We start from the raw sequence: 6000 nt of genomic DNA, 5'->3' as shown, positions 1-6000 counted from the left end.
GAAAAAGAGAGAAAGGGAATGATATATCTGTTTTCTGTTATGCTGTATGATTATATAGTCACTCAGCCAGTGCTATTAATTATTCCCATTTACTCATTGAGGGAATGCAGATATTTTGGGCACATTGTGAAACGTTGATAGTTGAGTTGCATCAGACTATATAGTTGGTACTTTTTAATCATTTGAGCATTTTGGAACAGTAGCAGCATAATCTCATTTAGTGCAATGAGGCTTAATCTGTAAAATGAAAGCCTACCTGATCCAGTTGTGTTGGAACACCATGAGTAATTTCCGCTGGCACAAACTGCTACCCAGCAGGGCACTGGCAGCTTTTAGCATGGATGCGTAGAACTAGATGGGAAGAGTAAATGTAGAAATCTGGTGTTATTTAAGTAAAGTTTGTTTATAAACTAATTTCAAGAGGATCACGTGCTTATGATTGATCACAGATGGTCCTGCGTTAGCCAATTCATGATTCACCAATCAGATAATTTGTAAGTCATCATAAAACAAATTTAATAATGTGGTCAAATTTATTTGACATTTAACTTTAAAGGAGACATAAAAATCTTGCGGAGGTAAAGCCAAAATAACAAACAAAAACTCAACAGCTAACTAAGTTTTAAACCCTCTTATCTGCACAAGAAATAAAACACATTAAACAACATCCACTAATCACAAGACAAGAGAAAACTTAATAAAACAAAAAGGCACCCTCCTCATCACATGCTTTGATCACAATAATTGTCAACACTCAGCGTTAAAATTCGACAATATCGCAGAGCAATAACAACACAAGCTTTTTCACAAATAAACAAAAGACTCTCTGAATGATTTTCTAGTCCTGTTTGAATAGACCTCACAAACACGCTGGCAAGCTTCCACGTGTCTATACCTGATTCAGCGCTCATGTGCATTCATAATGAAACCTGTCGGAAAGACAGCAGATAGAGGAGGAGAGAAGAGAACCACAACAAACATAGGCATATACAAAAACACAAAGAAAAACTCAGTACTTTAAATAAAATAAATAAAATAAAATAAATAAAATTTTTGTCTTTTAAAAATCTTTTAATAAATAAGAAAAATACATAACAACCAAAGAAATCCATGTATGCAAAGAAAACAAATCCAATTGGTTTTTCAAATTAAGTTATGTGTAATAAAATGAAATGACGCAGAAAACAGTTTTGAACACAAGAAGAAAGGAAGATGTAGAAAGGCAGTGAACGCCCAGCCAGCAGCTGAAATCCCTCAGTAGTTATTCAGCAAACCTCTGCCTTTCGTCAGTGTAAACTAATATTAGCTGCTTCAGTCCAACATCTACATTATCAGGATGATGAAGATAAAACCAGGGTGAACATTTCAGCAAGACAATGATCCAAAACAGCCAAGGAAATTCTAAAATGCTTTCAGAGAAGGAAAATCAAGCCTTAGAACCATCGAGATTTTTACACTTTGTTGGAGTCTTGAGCAATTTGTGTAACTTCTCTCTCCATATGAGAGGTGTCTTTAAGCTGCCATCATTAAAAAAAAACCTTTTATATAAAGTGTTAAATAAGTTTTAGTAGATTTGTACTTTATCCTTGTGTCATTTCATTCATTCATTTTCTTGTGGGCTTAGTCCCTTTATTAATCCGGGGTTGCCACAGCAGAATGAACCGCCAACTTATACAGCAAGGTTTTACGCAGCGGATGCCCTTCCAGCCGCAACCCATCTCTGGGAAACATCCACACACTCACACACTACAGAATATTTAGCTTACCCAATTGACCTGTACCGCATGTCTTTGGACTGTGGGGGAAACCGGAGCACCCAGAGGAAACCCACGCGAAGGCAGGGAGAACATACAAACTCCACACAGAAACAGCAACTGAGCCGAGTTTCAAACCAGCGACCCAACGACCTTCTTGCTGTGAGGCGACAGCATTACCTACTGCGCCACTGCCTCGCCCCTTGTGTCATTTCATTGTTATTAAACAACACATTTTCAGACACTTTTTTGTTTTGTTTTATTTTTATGTTTATATTGTTTGTGTTTTTTAAATTTTATTTTATTTTTTACCAAAATCTGGTTCAATTTCATGTCAACAGCTCCTTTAGAAATATTATTCACTGGAAAAAAACAATGTCAAATTCCCCTCTATTTGTATTCAATATAAAACTATAGCTTATAGTAATATGCGTTAATTATATGTTCTGCAATCTTCAATGCACAAAAACATCTGAATTACACAAAAAAAGTTATCCATTTTTATTAATAAACCTTTCATATATGAGTACTAAATTTCATAACATTTTTTTTTTCACTGTTCATACTCTCTTACCACATTAAAAGCCAAAATTCCTCATGAAATACTCTCACTTTCCCCCTCTCAGCTCCCATGTGTCATTTTCCGACATGGATTTAGAAGAAAAAGCCAGAAAAGCTAGATTGAGTAGATAGAGAGGGAAAGTTACAGGCAGGTTAGAGAGAACACCAGGTCTCTGGGGAGAAAAAAAGGGGGGCAGAGATGTGTACAGCCTGGATGGATGCCTGGCAACGAAGAGAAGATTAGAGCAAAAAATTAAAAAAGGTAAAAAAATCTGACAACAACAGAGCTGCATTCATTTTCTTAATGGTACCTGAGCCTCTGACCGAGGTCAAAGCCGTTGGGGTTTCAAGCCTCAAAAAAAAAAACAACAAAAAAAAAAAAGACAATACTGACAGATCCCATCCATCCCTCGTCACTCTGGTAGGACATCAGCGCTGACGGTTAACCTTTTCGTGGCGCCTACAGGGTTGCTTTGAAGCTCAAGATGGATGCAGACGGAAGATTTTAATTATGCCCTGATTAAACGCGAGTCTTTACGTTGCCTCCTTACCCCTCGATACTTAATCAGGGGCTGTCAGGCATCAAAGACACGGCAATTTATCAACAGCAGCACACGGCCTCCCTGCAGGTCATATACCCGTAGGGGCCCGTCGACACCCCTCATTCCGTTTCACGCAAAAAACTGCGAAAAAATTACAGATAATGGATTCCAGCGGCACAATGAAACTGAGTGTGCCAACACACTGTCATTCACGTTTGCTGAGTAAACGGCGTCTGACAACACAATGGAGGCCCGTGGATGGCACATTGATTGTGTTAGCACGAAAAACGAGTAATTCGCCGTACGTATGTGCGCATGCACCAACACCAACACATTGTAATCTAGTGCCTTGTCCTTGACAGCCCTCTTAAGAGATTGCAGTGGCGCTCCCAGAGGGCAGCGTCGAGGATGAGGATGATTCTCCAGCCGAACGGCCGCAAATTGAATCCGCTGGCAACGATTAGCGTTGGAGCAGGCGTGAGGCACTTCGGCCGTGTCCCTTTTCCCGATGAAATGCGCCTTTGAAGTTCACCTGACACAGTGTTTGGCGACTGAGGGGGTATGAAGTGTTTTTGAATGGACTGCAGGAAAAGTGCACCGCTGAGTAGGAGCTTTAACGGGAAGAAGTACACAATGGAAACAAACATCATTTAATATTGATTCATTCCTTTCAAGGACAAGCAGCGCCTACCGTTTAGGCTTTCTAAGGCATCTGAACAAAGTTTAGGATTTTAAAGTATTTGCCTTATAAAAAGGTAACAGTTTAGTTTAGGTCACAATTCCTGGTATTAAAAAACCATGATCTAACACCTCTAGCTTAATAAACTACCAATTAACTGTTTATTAACAGTAGGGTAGAAGTTGGGTTTAGGTTTTGAATAGGATTAGGGATGTAGAATAAGATTATACTTCTAATGAACAGTTAATATCTAAATAATAATAGGACAAAAAAAGCCTTAGAGGGTACAGCAAAGCATTAAGCTATATAGCGCAGCTGCGAGACTGACTGTTAACTTTAAGAGGGTGTCACAGACTGGAAAAGATTATAGCAGAACATTTTTACTTCATCTTAAAATCACCAACTTTTTTACTATAACTTTTGCTATAGAACCTACTGTACCCCACTCAAAAGACACCGTATCAATGCTTTCTTCAGTCCTCTCTGTGATAAATGTCCTGACCTGGATATTTTTTTTAATTGATGTGGGAATGTAGAAAAGTACAAAAATTCTGGGCTGAGATCTGTGTTATCTTATCTAAAATTACTGAATATCCTGTCCATTCTATTTCTGAACGATGGTTCTACATTGAATCTCACCAAGCTACAAAAAGCTATTTGGCTGACTGGCTTAGTTTCTGCAAAAAAACTACTAGCTCAACATTGGCTGCCTCCACATAATTTGGACATGTACAAGTGGTTGGTACAACTTAAGAACATTATAATGTTGGAATTATCCAACTTGGTACAAATGAGTATATTAAAGATCTGGTCTTCCGCTGCTGACAAAATCTTCATGTTTATTGCACAAAGCAATGATCAGGATCCAGAATAATTGCCTTGTTTTGAATAATTAATACTTAATACTGTACTTTGCTTTTTGTTTTTCTGTTAACTTCTATTCATTGGATACCCCAGTTTAATGAGACCGCAGGTGAGGGGGGTGGGGGTCATTGAATTGATATATTTCATTATATTGTTTTTTCAGTCTGTATGTTTTGTTAACAATTAAAAAATAATTAACAATATTTTTATTAATTAACAATAAAAATAATCAGATTAAATAAAAAAAAATACAGTTAAAGTCAGAATTGTTATCCTGTTTATTTTTTCCCCAATTTCTGTTTAATGGAGAGAAGATTTTATCAACACATTTCTCAACATTATAGTTCTAATAACTCATTTCTAATAACTGATTTATTTTATCCCTTTGCCATGATGACAGTACATAATATTTTACTAGATATTTTTCAAGACACTTCTTTACAGCTTAAAGTGACATTTGAAGGCTTAACTAGGTTAATTAGGTTAACTAGGCAGGTTAGGGTTATTAGGCAAGTTATTGTATAATGATGGTTTGTTCTGTAGACTATCAAAAAATATATAGCTTAAAGGGGCTAATAATATTGATCTTAAAACGTATTTAAAACATTACAAACTGCTTTTATCCTATCTGAAATAAACAAATAAGACTTTCCCCAAAAGAAAAAATAATATCAGACATACTGTGAAAATATCCTTGCCTTGTTAAACATCATTTGGGAAAAAAAAAAAAAAATCAAAGAGAGGCTAAGAATTCTGATTCCAATTGTATATATCTTAATAATCTACAGGTAATAAGGCAGTAGTTAATAACATGAATTGTGACGTAAACTAAAGTGTTACCTATAAAAGAATTTGTTTTTTAGAGACTTTATGCTAATTAAACTATAATATTGCTTTAATATTTTTTTGTGTGCTTTTAGACATCCTTGAATATACACTAAATGTTGCTCAATAGTTTTGGGTCTACTGTACATGTAAATTTTCTTGCATTAGTTCCAGTGGGGTGAAGTAAATTGAACTTAATTAAATTGAAATTAATTAAATAAATCTCAGAAATTGTACTTAAGGAAGAAGTTTTAAAACTTTTACTTTCACTTGAATACATTTTTAGTGCTGTATCTGTATTTTTACTCCACTGTTTTCCTTCAATCTGCAATCACTACTTTATTATTTTTTACTTCTATCTTTTTTCTATGGTGATTGGCTAAAGTAGAATAAACAGTGCTGTGATTCCTGATCAAATTCACATAGAAAAATCACATCATTTCCACATAGAAAAAAATCTCTTGTCCAGCTCTGGCCCACACAATCAGCTTCTGCCCAAATGGCGCAGGGAATTACGGTACACGACTGGAGCAAGTCTGGCTTTCAGACAAGGCCGAACATGGAGTCTCAGCCAAGTTGATCACCCATAACTGGGCCTGAACTGGGCCACATGTTTTGGTGTGTCATGACTGAAATTAAATTGATAAACCCATAAAGCATTCCACTTTAAATGCACTATGGGTGTGTGTTTTTTCCTTGAAGTGACCCGATTGGTTGATTTTTTTTCTTTACTTAATTTTAAATGTGGGTCAAGACATTCTGTACTACCTGGGCA

General features: G+C 36.3%; 1 long non-coding RNA gene across 2 annotated transcripts in view; it reads right to left on the bottom strand.

Annotated features, from left to right (window-relative positions):
• Window positions 1-256: 256 nt before the first annotated feature.
• The window catches only part of LOC141380314 (uncharacterized), a 51438-nt gene continuing 45694 nt past the window's right edge, over window positions 257-6000 (bottom strand). For both annotated transcript variants that reach the window (XR_015521917.1, XR_015521918.1), the window contains one exon: window positions 257-351. This is a non-coding gene — a long non-coding RNA (uncharacterized LOC141380314). The remainder of the gene's footprint in view (window positions 352-6000) is intronic.

Source organism: Danio rerio, chromosome 22 (assembly GCF_052040795.2).
Source record: "Danio rerio strain M-AB ecotype USA chromosome 22, GRCz13ab, whole genome shotgun sequence".
Lineage (NCBI taxonomy): Eukaryota > Metazoa > Chordata > Actinopteri > Cypriniformes > Danionidae > Danio > Danio rerio.
Note: the sequence above shows the minus strand (reverse complement) of the source record. Positions and strands in the feature narration are given on the sequence as shown.